The sequence below is a fragment of the Halichoeres trimaculatus genome, unplaced genomic scaffold (assembly GCF_033239565.1).
Source record: "Halichoeres trimaculatus isolate MK-OKI-2021-1 unplaced genomic scaffold, fHalTri1.1 fHalTri1_scaffold_34, whole genome shotgun sequence".
Classification (NCBI taxonomy): Eukaryota; Metazoa; Chordata; class Actinopteri; order Labriformes; family Labridae; genus Halichoeres; species Halichoeres trimaculatus.
Window position 1 is genome coordinate 331,696 of NW_027437212.1, and position 13,097 is coordinate 344,792.

Below are 13,097 nucleotides of genomic sequence, written 5' to 3' on the forward strand. Positions count from 1 at the left end.
GACAAAAGTAAGAAAGAGTATAGAAAGTGCAAAACGGTCCATAAGAAATTAGATGACGACATCCCGTCCACCACTCGTCCACCACTCTCCAGTCCAGCCAGTCTCCACCTCCACAGGGTCCAGGACTGAGCCTCCCCAGCAGTCTGTTCAGTCTCTGTCTCCTGGATCCTGTCTGCCCACTGTGGCACCAGCGTCCATTGTCAGCTCCGTCAGCCACGTCCGTGGACAGCACGATGCCGCTGGGTTAGCACAGGTAGCTCGTCCTTCCCCCGGGGCTGGATCCCACGTTCCCAACAACAATGGATGGAAGGACAGGTCCACGTCGTCACCTCCCAGCTCACATCCGAGAACCAGCACGTCGTCCTCACCTCCTCCTCCTCAGCTCGAGGGAAATCATCAAGCCCTACACTAGTTAGCATTGACATGCTACAGGCTGCTAACAGCTGAGTTCGCATGTAAACATGCAGCCATGGTTACATGTAGGATCTCCAGACAAACACAGGAGAAAAGTAGTCAAAAATATCGCCGAAGCCACAAAAAGTTTGGTGTCCGTGACCAACAATGAACCATACAAAGTGATGATCCACTCCAAATACAAAGATTACGAAAAAGAGACAAAAAAATTACAAGAGACGACAAAGACGAGAGAGCTGCTGCAACAGGCAGCTACTTGGGTAGCGCCTAGCAACGGAAAAGCCGTAGGGCCTCATACTCACTTGGGCCCTGTTGTAGTATTTGGTTGCAAAGGGAAACTGATATCATGGAACCAAAAATATGGCCCCAATATTGTGCAGATCTACTACTCATGCTTAGCTAAAGGGGTGATTCAGATAAATGTGAGGGAAGAAAAAAAGCATTTCAAACAGGAATAAGGATATCGCCTCATCTTAGAAAGAGAATGGACCTTCAGAAGTCTAAAAGTGTACCAAGTGTAACACAGAGATCAGTAGCTTTATACATACTATGTAGTCTTATGTGTGTATATAAAGGAATTTTTGGGGAAAAATGTTTCAAAGTGTGCTTTTTAACAAGGATTGGAGAATGGACCCTTGTATGCCTTCTTGTTTGGGTTAAAATCAAGAACACCTATAATGAAAAACTGTGGAATGTTGACCTATGCTGCAAGAAAGTTTGTAACTTAAATGGATTTCAGAAAAGCCACCAACCCTCTCAGAATGGCACAAAGTTATATTTGCTCTGCTTCCCATAGATTATTTGACATATCGCACCAAAAAGGAAAATTGGAACATTTCATCATATATGGACTCCCTTTCTTGATTATGTGGGACCGAGAATGTGTAAGGTATTCTGGCAGATGCATCCTCGACTGAAGGGGGTTCGCTAAAAGAGAAGGAGAGGCTCTGTTGTCTGTATCAATTCATTCCCCGTATTTATCTATGTTTATTGTGTGTAAGTTTTGTCATGTTCATCTGTGTTGTGCCATTATACACGTTCGGGGGATTGTGTTGATTGGGTGGGTGAGAATAGAACAGAAAAGAATAGAATAGAACTTTATTGTCATTGTAACATGTACAACGAAATTGAAATCACGGCAGCAATCAAGAAAACAAAAGTAAGAAAGTGCAAAAAGGTCCATCAGAAAATAGATGATGACAGCTTGTCCATCATTCTCCAGTTCAACCAGCCACAGGGTCCAGGACTGAGCTTCTTCAGTCATGCTCCATCTCTGTCTCCTGTATCCTGTCTGCTCACAGCAGGTGAAGCTCTTCCAACATGGCGTTGGTGTCTGATGTTAGCTTCGTTAGCCATGTTTGTGAATAGCATGATGCAACTCTGCCCTCTGGTTTTCCCTCTATTGCTGGGTTAGCACAGCTAGCTCGTCCATCTTATTGGAGATAGATCCTACGTCCCCAATAACAATGGATGGAAGGACAGGTCCATATCGTCACTTCTTAGCTCACACCTGAGAACCATCATGTCGTCCTCACCTCCTTCTCCTCACTTTGTGGGAAGACATCAGGCCTTACACCAGTTAGCATTGACATGCTACAGACTGCTAACAGCTGAGTTCACATGTAAACAATGTGATCATGGTTACATGTAGGATCTCCAGACAAACACAGGAGCAAAAATAGTAAAAATATCACTGAAGCCACAAAAAGTTTGGTGTCCATGACCAACAAATGAGCCAAATAAAGAAATGATCTACTCCAAATACAAAAATTACGAAAAAGAGACAAAAAAAAAGACAAGAAATGGACAAAAAAAGAGAGAGCTGCTGCAAAAGGCAGCCATAGCCAACAGGGCGGCGCCTAGCTCTGTTTCTGACTGTATGATGATCCATAATAGGAATACTTGAGTCCAGATCAATGTGAGAGATGACAAATGTCCACATAAAAGTTATGTGGGTGATTTAATCAGTTAATATGTGAGTAAAGCAGGGTCACATTATCTGATGGCTACGCTGTTGTCTCCTTACAGCATGTTCTTAAATAGTTGTTTTTTTAAATTATAGCCACAACGCTCATTTTAAATTTTTACCTATTTATTCAACATGTTTAGAGGGATTACATTACATGACGATCGTGAAGATAAGTATATAGATAAACTAAAACGTAAATTTAAAAGGATTTATACATGTATCTCATGAGAGCAGGCACAGCGAACTACATATTTGAAACAGTTCATATAGACTTTTACATAAAATGTAGCTCTTAGCAAACTATGATTATAGTACATATTTCCTTTAAAAGTCGCCTGATCTAATGTAGGGTTTTCAGTTCCTGGGTTATGAAGCTGTATATACGATGGTTTCTCCTTTATCAGTAGGAAGCCATCACAAGCGGTGCTTACTCGTGGGTAGCAAATAAAGCAACATCAATCAACTGCTTTGAATAAATTACACACAATGTCTACAGATTTTGCAAACGTTTACCCCAGATGAATCTTTGAGAACGACATTTACGTAACTCAACTTCTCCTCCTCTTTTTTGAACAATGCACACATAGCCAATGCCCGTCATCGCCCCTGCGGTCACATTTTCCGATGGTCACAGGTTTCAGTGCAGCACCGTTCAGACATCTAGCGGCATGTAATTGTTTATTTCGTCCACTAGATGTCACAGTTGTGTCGTGTAGCACCGCTGAAGGAACAGAAGTACAAGGGAAATTTTAGAAGACAATTCATGTGTTTTACTGTCTTCTTACAGTGAATAAATGCTGGAGGAACTGTGAATATGTCAGCTCCCTCCATGTGCCAATCATCACACGTTTCCAGACCTTCAAAACATTTTATTGCTCCATTCACCCCTTGTGGCAAGTGTTTGCAAGTTTAAATGAAGGTAAACTACCGGGATAGATTACAGATAAACTGCAGTGCGCATGTTTCGTTTCAACATAAAGTTGTCCTCTTTTTGCTCCTTTTAAGTTCAAAAGTTAATTTGATGAAAGAAAAAGATGCATGGAGCTATTTTTTTTCTAGGAGGAACTAAAAACGGGAATTTCTTCAGAGGCTTCTAATCAAACTTTCTCAAGTCACACAAAAATTGCCCCTCGATGTCGACTGCTGTCAACCAGGGGATGCAACTTTTTAGAACATTTTCCAGCCAGGTTGAGATGCCGGAGATTATCAACCATGCTTTTACTGAGCTGTTCGTGCTGCACAAAGTGTGATCAGTGAGACCAAGGAGTTGAAAATGCTGACATAGCACGATGCATGTTCACTATCAGGGGGTGTGGCAAGGGCAGTTTCCTGTCAGGAAAGAGGGTGCACAATGAATGGTATTTATGCATTTATATATAATTTTCAGTAAAAAAAAAAAAAAATCATCTATGATAAAAAAAAAAAAGAACAAATGCACTTTGAGAATTCGAAGTTAATTGTACTTTTTCTCTAATAGAATAAAACGTCTATGGCGAGATGCAAGGATGGCTGTAACAAATGTGCACTATGAGACTCTTCACAGCCTTGAAGATGAAGGTCTTCTAGATCCCTCCAATAGCATCCACCTCTTCTGTGTCCAGCATGTTTCCTTTCCGCTTCTGCAAAGGGACCTTGATGTCTCCAGGGTGGATTGGGATAATCACTCCCTAAGAACAGAACAACAACTGTGGACAGTGGGACTCCTCCAGAATCCCACAGATACACTGAACTTGGCACTGGTACTAAGTAAGTACAATTTCCAGGAGCACCTTGTACTCTGTGTTGTAGTTCTGAGTAGCATTGCTCCAGGTATATCTCGAAAAAAGAGAATATCATGAAAAAGTTTGATTTTTTGGTCACTCATTTCTATATTGTAAATCTATCTACGGCACACAGAGTGAAATTCTTGAAGCATCTATTTTTTTTTTTTAAGTTGATTATTATGGCTCACAGATAATGAAACCCCCAAATTCAGTGTCTCAAAGCACTGAAAAAAGTAAAACTTTGCTGTTGTTCATTTAATGTATAAATTCACATTATATGGACTCAAAAAATCGTTTTCAGATTTAAACTATATTTTCAGGTTTGTACTTCTGACTGAATCAATATTTTTTATTTCGTTTCAATATGAGTTTGCAATTTGACATCAAAATGAAATGACTCATTCAATCAACCTGAACGGATCAGGTGTTGATCGTTTCGCGCATGCGTGTTCCGGAAAACGAAACCTGAGGATCTGACGGGAACGGCCGAGTCCATCTTCAGCCTCTGCAACTCCTGAGTGGAGGGAAACTTTGTTTCAGGTAATAAAAGACAAAAATGCGTTTTTAGACTGTGACATCAACCATGGTTTTATCGCCCCGTTCATCTATTAAACCGCCCTTTGGGTCGTCTGCCATGGTATCACCAGGCTGTCTTGTTGAACTCAGCTTGCTAGCTTATAGCCCACGACAAATAAGCTATAATTTTTCGACAGTGCACGTTCAATCCCTGTTTAAATTACTGGTTAACTTAGTATGCATTTTTGAGTCGTTTCAAATGTTTGACGGCGTAACGTGTTAGTACTGTGAACGGGAGCCATGAGGGGTGTAGCGGTTTATAGAGTGACCGTGTTAACGAGTAACCTGTAGCCGAACGCGGGTTTTTCGCCGGCACACTGCTTGGTATGGACCTCGCCTCTATATTTAGTTATCTTTATTAATGAGAAAAATGAGAAAATGTATTCCCATTTCTTTTTAAATGTAACATTAAAGGAGGAGGCAGCCACCAGATAATTTTCAACGCTGTTGTGACTGCAGCGCATTTGGCCGGAAGTCACTATTTATTACGGGCACTCTTTGATCCGAAACACCGGTGTATGCTCTACAGCAGGGATGTCCAACTCGTGCCATGGAGGGCCAAGAGGCTGCAGGTTTTCTTTCCAACCAAGAACTCCACCAGCTGATTCCACTGATTAGCCCCTGCTCTCTGCTTGAAGGTGAGGTACTCAATGGAATCAGCTGGTGGAGTTCTTGGTTGGAAAGAAAACCTGCAGCCTCTTGGCCCTCCATGGCACAAGTTGGACATTCCTGCTCTACAGCGTGAGCTCGTCAACCGTGAAGTACAAGTTTGGACGAGTTGAACAACACGTGGAGTGCCAGTAGGTGCGTGCAAATAAAACTACAGAGACTAACCCGCTTCTGGGTTATGTGTGTGTATGTTTATGGAGAGAGATTATGTGCGTGCTTGTAAGTGTCAGGATGGAGGCATTGTCCCTTTTCGATGACAATGCCAAAACTATCAGAGCTTTCTATCTTTATTAACTTGCCCATATTTTCGGGGTACTAGCTGTCTTCTAAAAAAAAAAAGAAAAAAACAACAACTAAATAATCAATGATATTTTATGTAAGTGTGAAATAGCTCTTTTCCAAAGGTGTCTGTATGGCTTCAGCTAAAGTTAACTTACGTTTTTTTTTTTTTTTTTAATTTATCTTGCAGTGCAACATCTGAAAAGCTTCCAGACTTGTCCATTGTGGTAAGTTAGTTGTTAATACCTTATAAAAATGTAATTTATCATTCACTGCCCAAATAATCGTTTGTCCAAAACTTACTATGGATAGTTTTACAGGGTCTTGCTAATTCTCACTAGGTTTGTATTTTACACAATGACTGCAGGATGTGCGCTTGAAATATACTATATTTTTGCATTTTATGTATTTACATTATATCCATTCTCAACATAAAGCCTAAACATATGTATAACCAGTTTACATTACATGTTAATGGTTCCCAATTTGTATCTAGCACCTACTAAGTGTGTTGGCTTATTAATAACAAGAGAATATTGTTTCCTTTTTCAAGGAAATTAGCTGCTCTGAGGCCTGTCCTCATAACTTGTGGTAAGTTCCTTCACAATATCATGAGAACATTTTTAATTAATTGGACACTTAATTTGACCCAATAATAGCACTGGCTCAAATGAAATCTGACAAATTGATTTGGCAGTTTCCAGGTCTATTCTATAAACTTAAGGTATTGAAGTCTTGTTTTATGTGTGATGACTGTGTGTTTGCTTAAAACTTTTGAATGTGCCGCTGTCTTTTCCAGGACCCTCTTGAAATAGAGATTTTTAATCTCAATTAGTTTTCGTGGTAGATAAAAAAATGTAAATATAAAACTTATGGCGTTGTTACCCCAACAAATTAAAAATATCTCTTGTTTTTTTCTCTTGTATTTCATGTTGCATCAGTTATCCATGCATGTGGAAATGTAAAGACTGTGACGACTCATTGTCAAGAAGATCTGAACTTCTGAAACACTATAAACTTTACCATCTGCATTATTGGCGGGGCCATCCTTACCCCTGTGTTTATTGGAAAGCTCTACTAACGCACCTAAGTAAATATCATCCTTCTCAACAATCATCACAGAAAGAAAGCTCATCAAAAAAGACAACATTCAATTAAAAATGTCCAATATGGCTATTAAGGTAATTTTAAAACAAATTCAATTTCAGGATAGGGTCAATCTTATTCCCTTGAACATGGAAAGTTAATTAAAAACTGGTCAATGTCCACATTATTTTCACACAGACATTTGTGCCTGCACAGGGCCCTTCATCTCCCACTCCGCTGTGATATAGTGAGCAGCTGTGTTGGCAACTTGGGGACTTTTTTTTTTTCTTTTCAAAAAAAGCAACTAGTGATTTTTATGTGAAATAATTCAACTTATTACTTTTTTCTTTTCAGGTTTGAATGTCACACCATCTTAAAAATACAGCCAGGACCATAATATACATGCTGGTGTCTACTTTATGTACAAATTTGTTGCTTTGCATCAATTTCATTGGTGATGTCCTTATTTTCAGGTGGTCAGCTGTGATTGTAGCTGTGAAAAAAATATGTTTTCAAGCTTCATCTTGGATGCACTTCTGTTTTTGTTTTATAGATCAATGCTGAGTTTATGAGAATAAAAACAGTTCCCTTGGGGACTAAGTTACTGGCACAGTTGGACCAGCACTCCAAACTATTGGAGGTTATCAGGCGGAAGGGGGGAGCTGTAAGACAGAAGATGTCTGGTGTCTTACAGCTTTTGGATGAGGTATCTATGAAGGGGTTTCTTGTCTGAGGAATGCTAAATATTTATTTTTTGTTTGTGATTGTACTGAATACCATTTTTTGAATCAGACTTTGGACATCAACACAAGAAGAGAGCCTATCTTCACATCTCTGATGATGTACCTGGGGGAACCTGTTGAGCATTTGATCAAAGAATATCAGGTAAGGGCATCTCACTCACATATAGGGAAGAGGTTTTAACCTGGAGTGCAAAAAGTTTTTTTTATACAGTATGTTTAGGTTTCATTAAAAATGGCTCTTGTGCATATATACACATGAATATATACAAGGTCTTTGATCTCTCAAGCCTCAGTGTTACAGTCATACTCAGTTTATGAGACTTGCTCATTATGCAAAAATGAAAGATTTGGACCATAGCATGAATGGGCTATGACTGTAGAGGTGATATTTGTGATTTGAATAAATCATATTTTATTGTCATGGCTTGAACTCTAAGAACAAAAAGAACTCATAAGCAGATGTATCAAAAAACACCAGGCATAAGGAAAGATCTCAACAAAACACATTGTTAGCAAACTATGTTTATAGAGGGAGCACTGCACAGTGAAACAAAGGAACAAAATCTAGGACAGGGTTTGTACAGGTCCTTGAAATCCTTGAAAATGCTTATTTTTTCATGTTGTGTTTTCAAGGTTTGAAAGTACTTGATTTTCTATTCAAGTGCTTGAGAATGCTTGAATTTATAATCGTATATAACTCACTACTCAGCTTCCTAACTCAACAGATCGATCAAATAGAGAGAAATAAAATAAATTGTGGGGGAAAAAAAATGTTCCATCTGATGGGCTCGCGGGTGTAACATAACTGGTCTGTTTATATGTGCGTTGTGACGTCTCCCCCATGAGGATTGTTCCTTAAACAGCAAGCCGGGAGGCATGACCGTTGGCTGGAGAAAGAAAAATACAAATTTTGGATTAAATGTAGCGCAAATCCCCGTGCAGCATACTGCAGTGTATGTAAAAAGGAGATTGCAGTGGAAGCTATGGGCAAGTCGGCACTCGCCAGCCACGAGAGGTACCCTGGAAGCCCTACATGTTAAATAGCCAATTAGCCTGCTACCTGTTGAAGCTAACCACCTTTTTATGCTTCATGCTAGGCATGAGTGATGAAGGCAGTGTCCCATTTAACATAAAGGTAGTGTTGCCCGGGGGTGTTTGTCGGGGCAGGTTATAAAATAACTGCGGTCAGGCGGTGACAGGTTTTGTCTACAAATACCGGGTCGTGCCTGGTCTGAGCATACGGCCGCGGCGGAGTGGGAGGCTCGCCCTGTACATACGAAGGAACGAAACGGCGTTTCTCATTGAGACCCGGCACAGATGAACAACGGTCATGTGATAACCTGCCGGTTAGATGGCTTGTTTGTGCTAAAGCCGCGCTACCGGCTTGGTTTATTATAAGCGTCTGAGATGTGGCTATCTTACTCATTGTTTGAGAATAAGAAAAACCATAGAACTGGATACAAAAAAAGTAGGGCTGGGTTAAAAAAAAATCGATTCTCAAAAATAAAAACGATCCTCATCTTCAAAATTTGACATCGATCGATCTTTTAATCAAAAGAAAATATTCCCTTTCTTGGCCGGATTTCAGTTTTGGACTGCAGGTGCTCCACACAGAATATTCCGTTCCTGCAAGTCAGTGTGGGATATATAGTCATACCCTATCTGTGTATAACTGACAGCGAGTTTTTGTAGGGTTATATGAAGTAGATATCTGCCCAAGATGCATCTGGATCAGCGCGTCTCCTCACGCTCTCCTTCATTAGGAGATCACAACTTTGGCATGCAGCAGTCTTAGCGTAACAGATTTTACTTAGCATTAGTTATGTTTGATCAGAACTGCAGAGAGACAGCGTCAAACCACCTGTTTCAGTGTTTTTGTCCTGCTGCAACATGACGTCTGTGTCAGATTATGAGAAAACGCTGTCAATCATCCTCCTCATCAGCTGACGCTTGCGCGAGCTACTGCTAATGTGCTCGCGCTAAATGATAAGCTCCATGTGTTGAACGCTGGTGTTTTTAACGGGTGGTTGTTTGTTACAAGGTGTTCAGATTAATTCTGAAGGTCTGGACAGGAGATATGACTTCACTGTTTGTCTTCAGACTGATCCACTGAGAGCTGTCAGCTGCTTCATTAACATACACGGTGTTGGGAAGGGTGCGTTTAATTTGTTCTCCCAGTCTGCCCTGTTTGTGGACCATCTACTGTGGAGGGATGTTGTTTTCACAAAGGAGGGAGCTGCATTAAAAAAATTGTTGTAATATAATAAATATAATATAAATCCTCATAATACTCCTAATACTCTTAGTTTAAAAGATAATGATACCAGTTTCGTCAGCAAGTGATGAGAATCAGTTCTTTGAGAAGTAGTAAAAAGACAAGAATCAGGAAAAAAATGTTTTTTTTTGTAAATACGAGTCTTCTCTGTGAAGTTGTGAACAAATGTGCTGTTCAACACAATGAAATTGCTGTTTTGTGTGCGCATCAATTTCTTAACATTATGAAATTAACAACCGCTCACAGTACTTGAAAAGTTTGAAAATTGACCTTGAAGCTCCTTGAAAAGTACTTGAATTTGACCATGAAAAATCTGTATGAACCCTGCTAGGAACAAAATCTGGCAACAAGACAAGGGAAGACATAAGGGTTAAGGCAATGAGGTGATTGGGAGTGAGGAGACGGCTGGGGAAGCACAATCAGGGATCAGGTGTGGCAGTGCCAGGCAGGAAACAAAATCTACAGAAATAAGAAAAGACTTGTGAACTTTCAAAATAAAACTTAACACTTTAACAAGACATGAAACAAGAACAAAAGGGGGAACTTGACTGAAGAAAAAGCAGGATGATGACTGATGAATTAAAATACCTGGAGATGAAAGGCAAAAAGTTGCACACATTTTTACCTCCGCCAAGGAGGTTATGTTTTTGGGAGAGTCTGTCCGTCTGTCTGTGAGTCTGTGAACAAAATAACTCAAGAAGTTATGGATGGATCTTGATGAAGTTTTCAGGAAATGTTCAGCATGGAAAAAAGGAAGAACTGATTCGATTTTGGTGTTGATCCGGATCAGCGTCTGGCCACTATGACGAAAATGTGATTTTTGTGAATAACTACTGATATAAAATAGATATCATTATGAATCCGTTTGCTAATGGAGTGTTTTTATGGTCAAGGAATCTAAATATGTACATCAAATAAAGGTAGGAGTAATATTTATAGTAAAAATCATAATATGGTCGAGGACTGTGGTGCTGGCAGAGGTATGTGCTCTCTGAGTGCTTTTCTAGTTAGTGCTGCAACTTTTCTGAAGGTGAATCTTGCATCTCGTACCACAATGTGCTCTATGGTGCACAAGAGAAAATTGTGCTTGGGTCATTTGACTGATCACTGTAAATACAGTGCATACCACTACAGTGGATACCACATTCATTTTAAGTTAAATCTTGGTATAAAAGTGACCACTGTAGCCATATATAAAATGGGAACACATTAGAATCTTTGAATGTTTTTTTTTTTTTTTGGCAGGATATTCCAGAAAATTAGGCTGAAAAGCTGAAGCAGACTACCATGGCCATCTTGATCACAGGATGGGAGAGTCCACTCCACCCAGCCAAAGACATCAAGATAATCATTGAAGGAACAGAGGTTGTCAATAATTTGCCCTCAGTTGCAGCAGCTTTTACCATGATCTTCAGGCTCATGTACACACTTAATCTGAAGTATCCAAAGAAATTGGAATCCACCTTTGAGTTTTTGCAAAAAGTCTTGATGGATCTTGTTTGCAAAAAGATGAGCCCGAGAGTTGACAAAAACTGTGCAGCCAGCTGTACAGCTCAGACTAGGCTAAGTTTAGTTGCACTGACTCACTACATTGTTTTGTTTCTACTGGTGGTTTAATTTTGTGTAGATCTATTTCCAGTTGAAAATTCAAGCAGTTCAAAGTACGAGGGGTTGATGCTGGAGGTTCCAGTCACATTACAAGACAAGACAAGACAAGACAAGACAAGACATACTTTATTAATCCCCGGAGGGAAATTCAAGTTGTTTTGGCACTCTTCCAAGCAAAGAATTGTACACTCTGATGGCTGCAGGGAGGAATGATCTTCGGTACCTCTCGGTCCTGCAGCGCACAGAGGTAAGACGTCCAGAACTGCTGCTGATCCTCTGGACTATGATGTTGTGAAGTGGGTGATCAGAGTGACGGATGATGGCCTCCACTTTCTTCTGTGTATACCTTTCCACCACAGCCTCCAGTGAGTCCAAACTGGATCCAACCACGGAGCTAGCTCTCTTCACCAGTTTTTCCAGTCGCCTCTTGTCCTTCTGCTTTAAACTATTTCCCCAGCATACTGCACCATAAAACAAAGCACTGGCTACCACGGACTGATAAAACATCTGCAGCAGCTTTCCACAGACGTCAATTGATCTGAGCTTCCTTAAGAAAAAGAGACGGCTCTGCCCCTTCTTAAAGAGTGCATCTGTATTAAGGGACCAGTCCAACTTGTTGTCCAGATGTACACCAAGATATTTGTAGGTTGACACCACCTCCACGTCCACCCCATGGATGTTAACTGGCTGATGGCAGAGCCCAGACTTTCGGAAATCCACAATCATTTCCTTTGTTTTTGAGGTGTTCAGTAGGAGACAATTTCTATGACTCCAGTCACAGAAAGCTTTTATCAGATCCCTGTATTCAGATTCCTGTCCATTTTGGATACACGCCACAATAGCAGTGTCATCTGAGTATTTTTGGATGTGGCAGGACTCAGAGTTGTATTTGAAGTCTGCAGTATAAAGTGTGAATAGGAATGGAGCCAGAACAGTTCCTTGTGGAGCCCCCGTGCTGCTCATGACCGTCCCAGAGACGCAGTTTCCCAACCTGACAAACTGTGGCCTCTCTGTGAGATAGTCTGTGATCCAGGAGACAAAGGATGGGCTCACTCCTATGTCTTTGAGCTTATCTCTCAATAACATGGGCTTGATGGTGTTAAATGCACTTGAAAAATCAAAGAACATAATTCTTACATAGGTGCCAGGTTCTTCTAGATAGCACAGGGCACGGTGGAGCATGTATATAACTGCATCATCCACTCCAATATGATTTCTATATGCAAACTGCAGAGGTTCTAGTGTGTCTTTGACCTCAAGTCTCAACAGACGTAAAAGCAGCCTCTCAAAGGTTTTCATAACATGTGAGGTGAGGGCAACTGGTCTGTAGTCGTTAAGTTCAGCTGGGCATTTGAGTTTTGGTACCGGCACAATACAAGATGTTTTCCACAGAGCCGGGACCTGACCCAACTGTAGACTCAGGTTGAAGTTCCTCTGAAGGGGTTCACACAATTGGGCAGCACAGTCCTTAAGCAGTCTTGGACACACACCATCTGGACCAGCAGCCTTCCCTGAGCACAGTCTTCCTAACTCTAACCTCACTCCTAAAGCTGTGACAGACGGTGACGGTGGAAGAGGCACAGGTGTAAGAGGGGATGTAGCAGGAGTGGTGGAGAGACACAGATGTGTAGAAGGAGCAGCAGTAGAAGAGGAAGTGGTCGCTGTGTCAAACTTGTTGAAGAACTGGTTGAATTCATTAGCACGTTCAACATCAC

General features: G+C 40.7%; 1 long non-coding RNA gene across 2 annotated transcripts; it reads left to right on the plus strand.

Annotated features, from left to right (window-relative positions):
* Nucleotides 1-4,613: 4,613 nt before the first annotated feature.
* On the plus strand, nt 4,614-11,230 carry LOC141786491 (uncharacterized). 2 transcript variants are annotated; one of them, XR_012597795.1, is made up of 6 exons: nt 4,614-4,686; nt 5,861-5,897; nt 6,224-6,261; nt 7,310-7,462; nt 7,549-7,641; nt 11,020-11,230. It is a non-coding gene; the product is annotated as an uncharacterized LOC141786491 (long non-coding RNA). The 2 variants fall into 2 exon arrangements; XR_012597796.1 differs by lacking the exon at nt 4,614-4,686 and adding an exon at nt 5,404-5,526.
* Nucleotides 11,231-13,097: the final 1,867 nt, after the last annotated feature.